The following is a 16,208-nucleotide window of genomic DNA, read 5'->3' on the forward strand; positions in this document are numbered from 1 at the left end:
TCATGGCTCTGCTGCTTTATTTTGCTTTCTCAGCTCTGTGTGGGACCATGTCCTCGAGTCTTCTCTTTTTAAGAAGTATTCTGTTTTTGAGTTCAGCCTGCTCTTGGAAATTTTTACCTGGCTTAAAAATAACATGAGGAGGGCACCTGGCCGGCTCAGTCAGTGGAGCATGCGACTCTTGATCTCGGGGTCGTGAGTTTGAGCCCCATGTTGGGGGTAGAGATTACTTTAAAAAAAAAGTATTTAAAAAAGAAACATTCAAATGAAAAGTTCGTTGTCTTAAAGACAAGAACAAAAGTGTAGGTAACACAGGAGCCATCCACAGACGCAGCCCTCGGGTTGGGGACAATAGACTCTGGGAGCTACCTTGCAGGAGAGCAGCGAGGATCAGGGCCCTGGGCCTTGCTGGAGCCACGTCTCTGTTTGAGGTTTTTTTTTTTTTTTTAAAGCCAAACAAAGGTGAGTATGCCATAAAAAGTATGCTTGGCTAAGGTTTCTTCTTTCAAAGGGAGAATAATTTCACCAAGTTTACTGAAGAGAAAGTGGTGCTTTGTTTTTACAACCAGATGGAATGTAGCCAGTGTCAGTCCTGAATTCCTGTGTTCTGAAGATCTGTCCTTTCAGCCCGGCCATTGGGTGGAGGATGCCTTGGGCCCTGCCTGCCCTGAGCCTCGGGGCCCCCGCGTGGTGTGGTGTGTGGTCAGTTTCACAAAAAGCACAATTCTCTCCATTCCCGTTGCTGAATGACCAGCCCTGGGGATGGGTGGGGAGGGGTTGTAAGGTGGCAGCCTTGTGAAGCATGACTTAACCAGGTGAGAGGCAGGTAGAAGATGGTACGGAAGCTGATAGCCGCTCTTTGGAGCCTGAGACTGTCCCTTCCGATTCGCTTTGCACTGTGAATCAGTGCAGAACTAAAACCTGCGAGTTCACCAGCAGGCATGAGATCACCCTCTTTTCTAATACTTGGTTGTGCGTCTACGTCCCTTATCCAAGAATGACAGCCACTCAGTGTACTTAGGGCAGAGCAAATTATCTCTGGATTGTGGATAATACTATGTCATTACTCCATGAGGCATCTTGCTCACTGCCACCTGGGTCTTAAAACACTTAAAAAAAATTTATACAATGGATACGTCAATACCTGCTCATTGGAAAAGACTCGGATGATACATGAATACGTGAAGCAGGACTCGAAAGTGTGCCTTCCTACCCTCGCTCACTCCAGCCTTGCCCCAAAGTCCCACTTTAGGGTCTCTCTTCTGGTCTAGTTTCTATGAATTTCCCAGTCTAATGATCACATCCACACCCACACACATTCTAACAGGTTGCACATGCACACAGATACACACATTAGGGTTTTGAAAATTATTCTGGAATGAATAAAATAGGATCCTATTGTGTACATCATCTTGCAGCTTCAATTTTTAAAAAAATTTTAAATGTTGGGGCGCCTGGGTGGCTCAGCCATTAAGCGTCTGCCTTCGGCTCAGGGTGTGATGCCAGCGTCCTGGGATCGAGCCCTGCGTTGGGCTCCCTGCTCCGCTGGGAGCCTGCTTCTTCCTCTCCCACGCCCCCTGCTTGTGTTCCCTCTCTCGCTGGCTCTCTCTCTCTCTGTCAAATAAATAAATAATCTTTTTAAAAAAATAAACAGGGCACCTGGGTGGCACAGTTGTTAAGCGTCTGCCTTCGGCTCAGGGCGTGATCCTGGCGTTACGGGATCGAGCCCTACATCGGGCTCCTCCGCTAGGAGCCTGCTTCTTCCTCTCCCACTCCCCCCGCTTGTGTTCCCTCTCTCGCTGGCTGTCTCTATCTCTGTCAAATAAAAAAAATAAATCTTAAAAAAATAAAATAAATAAAATTTAAAATGTCTTAGAGATCTGCCCATACCAGGTTGACCTTGTCTATGTGACAATTGAACAGCACAGATGTATTGTAACCAATCCTCTACGGATGGATTTTTTCCTCCAGTTTTTAAAATTGTGGTAAAATGCACATGGCATAAAATTTGTCATCTTAGCCATCTTTTAAATAATTTTTTAAACACCAAAGGAAGTTCTGCACCTTGTTTTTCCTCCCCCCCTTTTTGAAAGATATTATTTAAGGAATCACTACACCCAACATGGGGCTTGAACCCACAACCCCGAGATTAAGAGTGGCATGTTCTACTGACTGAGCCAGCCGGGCGCCCCTCATCTTAGCCATTTAAAACTACACAGTCGAGTACCAGTAAGCATATTCATATTGTTGTGTAAACTTCCATCTCCAGAACTCTTCTCGCCTTGCCACACCAGAACTCTGTCCCCGTTAAATACGAACTCCCCATTCCCCCCTCTCCCAGCCCCTGGCAGCCATCGTTCCATTTTCTGTTTCTGTGATTTTGACTATTCCTCATACCTCATGGGAGTGGAATCATACAGCATTTGTCTTTTTGTGACTGCCTTATGTCATTTAGCTCATGTCCTCAAGGTTCCTCCATGTCGTAGCACGTGTCAGAGTTTCCTTCTCTTACAAGGTGAATAATATTCCTTTGTGCAGGGGTGGCTGGGTGGCACAGCGGTTGAGTGTCTGCCTTCGGCTCGGCGTGAGCCTGGTGTTCGGGGATCGAGCCCCACATCAGGCTCCTCCGCTATGAGCCTGCTTCTTCCTCTCCCACTCCCCCTGCTTGTGTTCCCTCTCTCGCTGGCTGTCTCTCTCTCTGTCAAATAAATAAGTAAATAAAATCTAAAAAAATATATATATATATTCCTTTGTGCAGACGGACTGTGTTTTACTCATCCATGCATCTGTCGATGGACGGGCTGCTTCCACATTTTAGCTACTGTGAATAATGCTGCTGTGAGCACGGGTGTACAAATACCTCTTGGAGAGGCTGCTTTCAATTCTCTGGGGTCCCCACCCAGAAGTGGAATTGCTGGAGCACATGGTAATTCCATTTCTAATTTCTGAGAAGCCACTAAGTTGTTTTCCATAGTGGCTGTGCCATTGTTACATATCCAGCAACAGTGCACAAGGGTTCCAGGGTCTCTGCATCCTCCCCAAGATGTATGCTTTTCTTCTTTTAGAAAAAATGACAGCAGCCATCCTAATGCGTGTGAGGTGATAGCTCGCTGTGGTTTTGGTTTACACTTCCCTAGGGGTTAGTGATGTTGAGCTTCTTTTCACGTGCTTCTTGCCATCTGTATGTCTGCTTTGGAGAGATGTCTGTTTAGTCTCTTGCCCATTTTTGACTCAGGCTGCTTAGAGTTTTTGTCAGTGATATTAAAGGATTTTTAAGGTGTTTTTTTTTTTATACAGTTATTCAGTATTTAAGAAAACATTTTAGGGGACAAATTTGTGTGTACAGCTTTGTGCAACTGTGAATATTTTTAGAGAGGTTTTTAGATCAAAAAGCAGGCACACTAATCTTGACAGATATGGCCAAGGTGTTCCCCAGTTTGCCTGCTCCCCTGTCCTCAACAATGCTGGTTATTAACCACCTTTTTCCCCGAAATTTTAGTTCCAATATATTAACCTATAGTGTTACATGACCTCCAGGTACACAACATAGTAAGTCAACAATTCTATACATTACTCAGTGTTCATCATGGCGAGTGTAATCTTTAATCCCCTTTACGTATATCCCCCTCCCCCCACCTACCTCCCCTCTGGTGACCATCAGTTTATTCTCTTGTTTTTTGGGGGCTCCTGGGTGGCACAACGGTTAAGCGTCTGCCTTCAGCTCAGGGCGTGATCCCGGCGATCTGGGATCGAGCCCCGTATCAGGCTCCTCTGCTATGAGCCTGCTTCTTCCTCTCCCACTCCCCTTCTGTATTCCCTCTCTCGCTGGCTGTCTCTATCTCTGTCGAATAAATAAATAAAATCTTTAAAAAAAAAAAAGTTTGTTTTTTGGTTTGTCTCTTTTTTTCTTTGTTTGTTTTCTTTTTTTTAAATTAAGTAAGCTCCATGCCCAACATGGGGCTTGAACTCACAACCCCAAGATCAAGAGTCACATGTTCTATTGACTGAGCCAGCCAGGTGCCCCTGTTTGTTTTGTTTCTTAAATTCCTCATATCAGTGAAATCCTATGGTATTTGTCTTTCTCTGACTGACTTATTTCACTTAGCCTCATACCCTCTAGATCCATCCATGCCGTTGCAAATGGCAGGATTTCATTCTTTTTTATGGCTGAGTAATAATTGCTCTGAACATACATACCACCTCTTCTTTATCCATTCATCTGTTGATGGACACAGGGGTTACTTCCATATCCATCTTTTTATGTAAAAATATTCATTGTGAAATAGCTGACATACAAAGATTGGATGAAAATGCAGATGTACATGGGGCGCCCGGGTGGCTCAGTCAGTTGGGCTTGATTTTGGCTCAGGTCATGGTCTCAAGGCCTTGGGATCAAGCCTGGCATTGGGCTCTGCGTTGGGCATGGAGCCTGCTTGGGATTCTCTCTCTCTCTCTCCCTCTCCCCCTACAACCCCGCCATCATTTGCACATGCTCTCTCTAAAAAATAAATAAAATTAAAATTAAAAATAATAAAAAAGGAGTATGCAGATGTACAGTTCTAAATGAATGGTTATTTACTCACCACCCAAATTAAGAAAAGGAACTTTACCAGTATTTTACTGGATGACTCTTCCCAGGCATAATCCCCAACCTAAGACCCAAAGGTAAAACCACTTTCATAAATTCACTGCATGAATATCCCACAATTTGCCCATTATACACTGATGAATATTTGGGTCACTTTCAGTGCTGTCCACATGTCTCCTGATATCCACATGTGGGAGCTTTTCCAGGGCAGACACTTTGCTGTGGACTTCTCATGTTTTATTGTAGGACTGACGGGTTCTTAACTGTTTTTGTTTCATGGATCCCTTTTGCACACTAGTGAAGCCATTGGACACTTTCTTAGAACAACATTTAAAAATATATAAAACAGAGGGGCGCCTGGGTGGCACAGCGGTTAAGCGTCTGCCTTCGGCTCAGGGCGTGATCCTGGCGTTATGGGATCGAGCCCCACGTCAGGCTCCTCCGCTATGAGCCTGCTTCTTCCTCTCCCACTCCCCCTGCTTGTGTTCCCTCTCTCGCTGGCTGTCTCTATCTCTGTCAAATAAATAAATAAAATCTTAAAAAAAAAAAAATATATATATATATATATATATAAAACAGAACACATAGGATTACAAAGAAAACAAATTATATTGGAATATGGTTTTCAAAATATTAAGAAAGCAAATTCGTGATAAAATATATGTTCTCCTACCATTAAATGGTAATATTTAGTAATCAGTCTCATACCTACCCTAATTTTTTTTTCAAGTAGGCTCCACCCCCAGCATGGAGCCCAGTGTAGGGCTTGAACTCAAAATTCTGAGATCAAGACCTGAGCTGAGATTAAGAGTTGGACACTTAACCAACTGAGCCACCCAGGTGCCCCATACCTACCCTAATTTTGAAGTTGTGATGAACATAAATGATATTTTGAGATATCAGCAACACGTTTTAGTGGAAGTCACAGGCATGACTAATACTACTTTGGTTGCTAGTAGAAGAAAATACCAAGTTTCAGCTAGAAATTAGCAAAAATATATAGTTTTTCTTTTTTCTTTTTTATCATTGAAGTTTACAGAGCCCCGAGTTCCATCTGTCTACCCCAGGTTAAGAATCCCCACAGTAAGAAATGCTAACCCCTCTCCCACGTGGTCATGGCGCTTTATAGTCCGTGCATGGTGAATGACTGCTGTCTCACTTCCTGACAATACTAGCTATGGTCCAGCTTTCAAATTAGTGCCAATATGGTGGGTGTGAAATAGTATCTCCTTGAAACTTTAATTTGCATTTCCCTGATTATTCATGAAGCATCTTTCCATGTGTTTTTTTTCCTTCTCTGTAATGACTATCTTTTGTTCATTTTTCTGTTGGGTTTTTGGTTTTTTTTTTTTTTTCCTGATTTTTAGGAATTCTTTATATGAGAAGAAAGGGGGGAGAAATGGGTGCAGTGTTTTTGCTTTTGTTTAAATGAATAATAAAGAAAAAACCCCTATTATTTATATATGTTGCAAGTATCTTCTTCTGGATTTTGGCTTGCCCTTTTTATTCTTTATGGTATCCATGTTAAATGGAAATTCTTTATTTTAATATAATAGAATCTATCAATTTTTGTCTTTATAGTTTGTGCTAAATTCTATCTCAAATCATGAAGACTTCCACTTTTATTGTTTTCTAAATTATTTACAGGTTTGTATTTTACATGTAAGCCACCTGGAATTAATTTTGTGTATGTTGAGGTAAGGATCTGATTTCATTATTTTCCCACATGGTTAATTAGTTGTCCCAGCACCAATTGGTGAATCCATTTATTCCTCACTAACCTGCAGTTCCAGTCCTGTCCGAAATCAAACTTCCATAAGTGCTTTGTTTCTGGGCTCTACCCTGTTTCAACAGTCTATTATTCCTTGCTGGCATCAATACCCCACAGCTGAATTTCTTTACCTGGTGGAGGCAAGTCTCCCATTTTCTTCAGGCATACCCTGGCTATTGGCAGCCTCAGCTCTTCCATGTTAGAATCAGCTTGCCAAATCTCAGAAAAAAGTACTCTTGGAATTCTTATTGGGGTTGCATTGAATTTGTAGAGCAATTTGTGAAAAGTTGACATCTTTCTGTTATTGAGTCTTATCCAAGAATATAGTCTGCTTTCCATTGCTGTAGTCTTCTTTAACATCTAATGTCTTTTCAATAAAGTTTTGTTAATTTCTCCAGCAAAGGCTTGCACATCTTTTATTAAATTTATTATTAGTTCTTCCTTCCTTCTCACTTTTCATTTCTTTTTTTAAAATTTCTGATTTATAAAGACCTTTTAAAAATTTCTGATTGTTGCTGGTATGTAGAAATGCAGATATATACTTTTATGTATTCATTGTGTATCTAGCCTTTAAAAATTCTAATATAATGTAGTCATAAATTATTTTACAACTTTCATATATCTATTCATATCATCAGCAAAGAATGACAATTTATTTCTCTCTTTCCAATCCTTAAGTGTTTTATTTCTTTTTGTTGCCATTCTGTCCTGGTTAGGCTCCTCAGTGCAATGCTAAATTCAAGTGATCAAAATGGGCAACTTACGTTATGTTGGAGTTTTTTAAAATATTTTATTTTATTTATTTGATACAGAGAGAGCACAAGTAGGCAGAGCAGCAGGCAGAGGGAGAAGCAGGCTCCCCGCTGAGCAGAGAGCCCAATGCGGGGCTCGATCCCAGGATCCTGGGATCATGACCCGAGCCAAAGGCAGATGTTTAACCAACTGAGCCAGGCAGAAGCCCCGCTGTGTTGGATTTTAAAGGGAATTAAATATAACATTTGTTGTAGAGTTGTTGTCATTTTTGTTGTATACTTGTATTCCATCTTTGTTGTTGTTGTTGTTACAAAATACTACAATTTTAGTGGTTTAACAACAGAAATATATAATCTTACGGTTCTGGAGAGTAGACATCTAACAGGGGTCTCACTGCGCAGAAATCAAGGTGTGGACAGGGTTGTGCTGCTTTCTGGAGACACTAGAGAAGTATCCATTTCCTTGACTTTTCCAGCCTCTGGAGGCACCCGCCTTCCTGGGCTGTGACCCCGCCCTCCAGCTTCAAAGTTCATCATGTTGCATCGCTGATCCTTCCGTAGCCACACCTCCCTCTGACTGACTGCAGCCAGAAAAGGTTCTCCACATTAAAGGATTCATGTCATCAGATTGGGCCCCCTGGATAATCCAAGATGATCTCCCCTTTCAAGGTCCTGAACCCTAATCATGTCTCCAGAGTCCCTTTTGCCATGAATGGTAATGTATAGATTTTAGAGATAAGAATGGGACATCTTGGGTCGCCTGGGTGGCTCAGTCAGTTAGGTGTCTGCCTTTGGCTCAGGTCATGATCCTAGGGTCCTGGGATCCAGTCCCACATCCGGCTCCCTGCTCATCCGGGAGCCTGCATCTCCCGCTGCCTTTGCCCTGCCCCCTGCTTGTGCTCTGCCTGCCTCTCTCTCTCTCTCTCTCAAAATAAATAAATAAAATCTTAAAGAAAAAAAGTTTAAAAAAAACAGAGGCAAGTGTTTAGGTGTTCTCCATAAACAACTTATGCCCTAGAGCCAGGGTTCTTGGCGAACCAGTGGTCTCGAAACCGCTCATGACAACCCCTCCCGGTCACTCCTTGGATGTTATCTATCGTGCTAGAAGCCTGCAAAGAATTGTTAAATCCTTGACCTCTCCAAGAAGGATGTACATTACCTGATCTATAAGGTGTGTGTAAGGTCGGGGTACGTCCTAGCAAGAACAGAAACAGGAAAAGGAGCAAAAAAACACATTTTCATGGGGTCCCTTTAGTTTCCCCATCTCACAACTACCATAATATTATTTATTAGGTTAGGGAAATACACTTCCATTCTTTGATTGCTAAGTTTTTGTCATAAGTAGATGCTGAAATTTATTAAGTGACTATTCTAAGTTTCTCAGTTAAGATCATATGGTTTTTCTTCTTTAATCTGTTTATGTGATGATATATTAGTACATTTTCTAGTGAGCTACTCTTACATGCCTGAGATAAACCGACTTGGTTTATCATGTTTTATCTTTTTTATACGTTACTAAATTCTGTTTGGCAAGTATTTAATCTAGGATTTTTTGCATCTCATGGGGAAGGTTGAACTGGTATTTTCATTTCTTGTATGATTTTTGTGTCAAGTTTATGCTAAAGTCATACCTTGAGTGGGAAGGGTCCTTTTTCTTTTCTACAGAAACATTCGTGAATGATTAAAATTATGTACATATATAAACATGTATATAGTTATGAATGATTAAAATTACATATGTACATATTTAAAATTATATATGTACACACATATGTACACATGACAAAATTATGTATGTACATAATTTTAATCATTCATAAATATATACATGTTTATTTATTTGAATATTTAATGCCATTTGCCTCTGAATCCATCTCGGTCTGGTGTTTTCTTTGTGGTGAGATTTTTGTTTTAACTGAGCTAAAATTCATATTACTTAAAGTTATCCACTTTAAAGCATACAAATTCAGGCATTTAGAAATTCACAGTGTTGTGCAATCATCACCTCTATCCAATTCCAAAGCATTTCGGCATTTCCGAAGGAGACTGTCCCCATCAGCAGTCACTCCTTCCCCCTCCCCTAGGCCCTGGTGATCTCTTCTCCACAGTCTGTATCTATGGAGTTACTGATTCTGGATATTTCACATAAAAGGGATTATGTTGTGTGTGACCTTTTGAGCTTGACTTCTTTCACTTAGCAGAATGTTTCCAGGCTCGTTAACGTTGCAGCACGTGTCCGAATTTCATTTTTAAGCCTGAACGATTCTCTGTTGAACGGATCCACCGTACTGCGTATATCCGTCCGTGCAGTGAGGGTCATCTGGGTTGCTTCCACCTTCTGGCAGTTGCGATTAGCGCCGCTGTGAATAGTCATGCGCAGCCATTTGTTTTGAGTGCCTGTTTTCACTTCTTTTGTGTGCATACCTAGGAGTGGCATTGCCGGGTCCTATGGTCATTCTATGTTTAACTTTTTGAGACTCCACCATTCAAATTCTTTTCTAGTAGCTTTAGCAGCACATATACTAAAATTGGAAAGATACGGAGAAGATGAGCATGGCCCCTGCACAAGGATGACACATAAATTTGTGAAGCATTCCATATATTTTTTTTTTTAAATTCTTTTTGGGTAATAGGATTATACAAGTTCTTTATTTCTTCCTGAGATAGTGTTGGTGAGTTGTGTTTTTTTCCAGGAAGGTACCTACTACTTTATCTAAGTTTTCAAATGTATTGGTGTAAATATTGAGCAGAGGAAAAGGGAGAGAGAGAGTCTTAAGCAGCCTCCTTGCCCAGCATGGATGGAGCCCAACGCAGGGCTTGATCTCACAACCCTGAGGTCATGACCTGAGCCCAAGTCAAGAGTTGGAAGCTGAACTGACTGAGCCACCCAGGCACCCCGATAATACTTTCTATTTTATGTTTTGTCTACTTTTTAGAAATTTCTACTCTTATTCTTTCCTCTCCAGACTTTTTAAATTCTACAACTGAGTGCTTGATTCATTTATTTTGAGATTTTCTTCTTTTCCAACATACATATCCAAGATTAAACATGGTTTCTATATATTGATGTCAGTGTGTTGCAGCGTTCGGTTCTGATGACTTGCAAGTGTATGCATTTTTTCCAAGTTAGCTATATTTTGTCACTGATTTCTAACTTAATTGTGGTGTGGTCAGAGAGCCTGGTCTGTATGGTACCAATCCTGTGAAATATGTGAAAACTAACAGTTGGTCAACTTTTGTAACTATTTCACGTGGATTGAAAAAAATGCATCTTCTCACATCCATCAGAATGGGTAAAATGGGGAGGCAGAATATTCCAAGCACTGATGAGGGGTTGGCAGCTGGAACACCCACATACTGCTGGTGGGAATGCAAATTGCTCCAACCATTTGGAAACCTTTGGGGCAATGTCTGCAAAGGCTAAAAATAAGCTAAATATACCCAACAAAAATACATACACATGATCACCAGTAGACACCTACAAGAATGTTCATCCTGGGACACCCGACTGGCTTAGTTGGTAGAACACATGACTCTTGATCTCAGGGTGGTGAGTTTGAGCCCCACACTGGGTATAGAGATTACTAAAAGAAAAAGAATAATAAAGGTTAAGAAAAAAAAAGAAGACTGTTCATCCCAGCATCATTTGTGCTACTTGCAAAGAGGCAACAATCTAAAAGTCTATCAACGGAAGAATGGATAAATGTGGTTTATTCATACAATGGAATGAGAATGAAAAAGATATTTCTACACACATAAATCTCACAAACATGATATTGAGCAAAAGAGACACAAAAGAGTACTAGTGTATGATGTCACTAATAATAAGTAAATATGGGCAAAATTAATCTATAGCATTTGAAGTCAGGATGGTGGTTTCTATAGCATGGACTGTGACTGGGGGTGGTGTAGTGGCAAGAAAAAGAGTTTGAGGGTGTCATAAAGTTCTTCCTGATCTAATCCAAGTCCTGGGTCTGTAGTGTGTCAACTTCATGAGAATTCATTAGGTCATATATTTTTGATTTGCATACTCTTCTTTATATATGTTATTGTTCAATAAAAAAGTTCAGGTAAGGGTTGCCTCGTGGCTCAGTTGGTTAAGCCCCTGACTCTTGATTTTGGTTCAGGTCATGATCTTGGGGTTCTGGGATGGAGCCCTGTGTTGGGCTTCTCACTTGGTGGGGAGTCTGCTTGAGGATTCTCTTTCTCCCTCTCCCCTCCTCCCACTCGTGTGCACACACTCTCTCTGTCAAATGAATAAATAAATATATTTTTTAAAAAGTTCACTTAAAAAAAAGAATGTATATTCTTTAATTGCTGGTTGCAGTATTTATATATTCATTAAATCAAGCTTGTTAGGGGTCCCTATCTGGCTCAGTTGGTGGAGCCCGTGACTCTTGATCTCCAGGTTGTGGGTTTGAGCCCCACGTTGGGTGTAGAGATTACTTAAAAATAAAATCTTTAAAAAATCTCTTTAAATCAAGCTTGCTAATTGTTCTTGTCAAATCTCTATTCTTACTTACTTCTTACACACTTGATCTGTCAAGTACCAAGAAAAGTTGTACTAAACTTTCCCACTATAACAGTGGATTTGTCAGTCTCTTCTCTTGGATCTGTAAATATTTGCTTTATATATCTTGAGGCTATATTATTGGGTGCTTACAAGTTTAGAATCATCTCTTCCTGGTGAATTGGAATTTTTTGTCATTATATAGTCCTCTTTATCATGGGTAATGATTTTTGCTTTCTTATCTATTTTGTCTGATGTTTCATAGCTGTTCCAGCTTTCTCTTGGCTACTGTTTTTCAGTTTATCTTTATCTACATTTTCAATTTTTTTAGTGTCCTTATGTTTTGGAAGCATGTCTTGTGAACAGCATGTAGAGGAATTACTTTTTTAAAAATCTGGTTCAACAATGTTTTCTTTTAACTAACATCTTTCTTCTGACTTTTATTGTTGCAGTTGAGAAGTTAGTCATTTACTTGTTATTCCTTTGTAGGTGATTCATTTCATTCCCCTGTTCTGGCTGCCTCCAAAACTTTTTTTTTTTTTTAAATATTTTATTTATTTATTTGACAGAGATAGAGACAGCCAGCGAGAGAGGGAACACAAGCAGGGGGAGTGGGAGAGGAAGAAGCAGGCTCATAGCAGAAGAGCCTGATGTGGGGCTCGATCCCATAACGCCGGGATCACGCCCTGAGCCGAAGGCAGACGCTTAACCGCTGTGCCACCCAGGCGCCCCTGCCTCCAAAACTTTTGCTTTTCTTTGGTATCTTCCAGTCTCACTGCAAATCTATGATTTGTGAATCTACTTTCCTCCTTCCTTCTCTCCCTTTCTCCCTTCCTTCTTTTAATCTGTTGGGATTTATTAGATTTTTGAATTTGAACCTTGGTATATTTGAATAATTCTGGCAAATTCTTACCTATTATCTTTTCAAATATTGCTTCTTTCTCATTCCCTCTGGTCTCTCCTTCCAGACAACATAACTTACCGCCTTTCACTCTATATTTCGTCTCAACCTCTCTTTCATGTTTTCCTTGCCTTTGTCTTTTGGTACTGCATTCTCTGTGATATTTTTCAAATCCATCAGCTAGTTCATTAATTCTTCATCTGTGTCCACTCTGGTGGCTGGAGCATCCACTGAATTATTCATTGTAATTATTACATCCACTGAATAATTCATTGTAACTACTCTGGTTTATTTTTAAATGTTTTCTTTTATTCCTTTGAAATCTATTTGTTCTATGTACATATTTATTTGTTTAAACATACCAAACACATGTATTTTATGTTCTGTATCTGATAATTCTGAAATCAGAAGTCTTCGTATTTGTGTCTGCTGTCTATGGTTTCTGCTGTTCTTCTCTATGGTGCTTTGTTTCCTTGTGTGTCTTGTGATTTTTGCTTAGGAAGTGTTCATTATCCTCGATTTCATTTTTCATTCTGTAGGAATTCTTTGAGGTTTGAACTGAGGTTGAGTTCTTCCAGAGAGGGTTTGCATTTGCTTCTGAAAGTCACATGAGGGTTCTGTTATCCCAAGATGGGTGGTGTGTGTGTGTGTGTGTGTGTGTGTGTGTGTGTGTGTGTGTTGATGTGCACACGCTTGGTACCAGTTTTGGGGTTCAGTGCAGAAAATAGAAACCACTCAGTGTATTATATGCAGAAAGGAGTTTAAAACAGGAAATTAGGTGCTTATAAAATCCCTGGAAAAATGGAGAAGTCATAAGCAGGAGGCCTCCTTGGAACTGTTGAGTTGAAGATCACATCACCGTAGTTTTAGTTCAGGCATAAGGAAACTAGGATTATGAAGCCACTAAGGCTACTGAAGCTATTATCATAACAACCATATCTATGCACAAAGCTGCTGATAAAACCCTGAAATGCTGAGTCTGGCCACCGCCACAAATGTCTTTCACGCTTCTCTCCACGAATTTAGTTATGAGCAGAAAGACAACCTTCTGTCTCAATTCTATCTACCAAGTCTCACACAGGTCTGTGCAGTTGGCTAAACCTAATTCACATCTACAACTTAGCTGCAAAAGAGCATCAGAAATGAGGTTTTTACTTTCTGGCCCCTACAATGCAGGAGTTGGTAATGTGTACTGAGTCCTGTTGATCATATTCAGCATAGAACCACCAGATGGCTTCTCACTGCTCTGTAACAGCTCAGTTCTTGTTAGCCTTGGGTCAACATTTGCCTAGTGTATCTTTTCCATCCCCTTATTTTGAACCTGTGGGAGACACTATTCATTGGCTACTGAGCACTAATTTCTAATTCTCTTCTCTTGTATACTTTTGCTATATAGGGTGGGGGTGACTGTTTTCTCTTGCCAGCTGACAACTGTTTTGATTAATGAAACACAACCAGAAGTCTGTTGAGAATTCTGGGAAGGTTTTTGCTTTTCCTGAAAAAGGAAACAATGTGACTAGTATTGCTTCTTTTCTTTTCCCGCCTTCACTGTGAATGTAATGCCTGGAGACTTGGCAGCCTTTCTGTGACCATGAAGAAAAGGTCAAGAGAAATGCTGAGACACCATCTCTACACTACTGAACAAAGACCAGCAGCCACATACTCCCAGACTTCTACAAGAAAAATAAACCCACTTTGTCAGCTATTGTTAGATGGTGTTTCTGTTATTTGTACTCAAAAATTGTTCTAACCAACACATGACATTCTTTTTATGTGTGTCTTCTGTAAATAACATATTTGTTGTTGTTAACTGAAATCTGAAAATCTCTGTATTTTAAAATGGAGATTTAATTCATTCTTTTGTGATTGCTAATATGTTTTGACTTATTCCTGTAAACTTATTTCGCTTACTTTTTACCATGATTTTTTAAAAAAGATTTTATATTTAAGTAATCTCTACACCCCATGTGGGGCTTGAACTGATTACATTGAGATCAAGAGTTGCATGCGGTACTGAGCCAGCCAGATGCCCCTACCATGATTTTTTTAATGTTAAATTTCCCCCTTTTTCTTTCCATTTGTTGGATTCATCATTTTTTTAAAGTTTCATTTTCTTCTTCAAATGATTTAGAAGTTGTATATCCAATTTCACTCAGTATCCCAACAGAGACAATTTTCGGATCATTTCTTCTTTTTGTGTGCTGTCGGTTGAATACTTTCTACTCATCTGTCTTTGTGTTCATGTTATGATTCTTTCATCCAATCTGCTGTCAATCCTCTAAAACAAAACAAAACAATTTTTTGATATCGCATTTTTCAGGTCAGAGATTTCCATTTGGTTCCTTGTTGTATTTTCTATATTACTTCTAAAAATTTCCTATATCTTCACCCCTTCTATCCACTCCTCCTGTGAAATCTTTATATTTCTGGTAATGATTTGGCATCTTTGTTAATTCAGCATCAGGTTATCTGTGGGTCTCTTCTATTGACTGCTTTTTCCTCTCGATTGTGAGATGCATTCTCTTTCTTTTCATGTCTTATAAATCGTTATCATATACGGAACACTGTGGATGATATAGTGTAGTACAACAGTTTCTGTCATCTTCCTCTGAAAAGTGATAAAATTTGTTTTAGAAGGTAAATAAATTACCAGCAGATAACTTTGATCCTGTGGTGGTTTGGTTATAGGCTTTGTCAGGGTGTTTATTTCAGGTTTGCCCTCAGTTTGGAATTTGGTCCTCACTTCTAAAATATGCTCTTTCTGGGGTTTTAGTAGAAAGCCCAATGGGTTTACCAAGCACCTCGAACTTGGCTGGACTTGATATCCAAACTCTGTCTTCACGGTTGGGCAGCTGCTGAAATTCCTGCTCAGTTCCTCTGGCCTTCCGGTTGCTGCTTTCCACCGGATCCTTGGAGACGTGACCTGCACATGCAGTCCAGGATTCAGCCAAGGATTTGGGGGATGTTTGTATACAGATCTGGGGGCTTCCTCCTTTCCAGGATCTGCCCTCCCTCAATTCCCGTCTACTCTGGCAGGAAACCCTGTACTCTAACGTCTGTCTTTTCAGCCCAATAAGACTGACACTTCCAGCTTGAACCCGAGTTCTTGTAAAAACAATGATATGAAGGTAGTGGAACGTACAAGAACGCTGAGAGAATTAAGGAATTGTCTTGGGGGAAAGCTGGTTGCACATGGATCTGCACTGGTTTGATTCCTTTTTTTCCAGCGCACTGATTACTCTCCACTACCTTCATATCATTGTTTTTTAAAACTATTTTATCGTGACTTTATAATTGTCATAGGCAGGATGGTTAACCTGATGCAAGTTTTTTTCGCTACTACCTGAAGTAGAAGTAAGCTTCTAAATTTTTTATGTGCATTTAATAGTATTCAATAATACTATTGATATTATAATAATGTACATTTAATAGTATTCAATAATATCAATTAATCGATCGTATCCTCTCCTCCCAAAGACCAAAACCTCCATCTGTTTTCAGTTTCCTCCTCATTCTCTTCCTCCTGGGATTAATCTGGGATCTTAGTTCTCCATTATTATTAATTCTTTAGTTATGCATAAAAAATGATCTAAACTTTGCTGTAAACTCTAATGGCTTTTCTGCTCGCCATTGGCCGTTGGATACATCTTCCTCCTCTTTAGATTCTTTTTGTTTTGCTGTGTTGCAAT

The 16,208-nt window shown here is 40.0% G+C and overlaps 1 long non-coding RNA gene and 1 other non-coding gene across 2 annotated transcripts; both read left to right on the top strand.

Moving 5' to 3' along the window:
* The first annotated feature begins 6,232 nt into the window (after positions 1–6,232).
* On the top strand, positions 6,233–14,228 carry LOC130542275 (uncharacterized). The gene is made up of 2 exons (XR_008956732.1): positions 6,233–6,282; positions 14,089–14,228. It is a non-coding gene; the product is annotated as an uncharacterized LOC130542275 (long non-coding RNA).
* On the top strand, positions 9,610–9,713 carry LOC113270715 (U6 spliceosomal RNA). Its single transcript, XR_003321914.1, has one exon. It is a non-coding gene; the product is annotated as a U6 spliceosomal RNA (small nuclear RNA).
* Positions 14,229–16,208: the final 1,980 nt, after the last annotated feature.

The sequence above is a fragment of the Ursus arctos genome, unplaced genomic scaffold, assembly GCF_023065955.2.
Source record: "Ursus arctos isolate Adak ecotype North America unplaced genomic scaffold, UrsArc2.0 scaffold_32, whole genome shotgun sequence".
NCBI classification, from domain to species: domain Eukaryota; kingdom Metazoa; phylum Chordata; class Mammalia; order Carnivora; family Ursidae; genus Ursus; species Ursus arctos.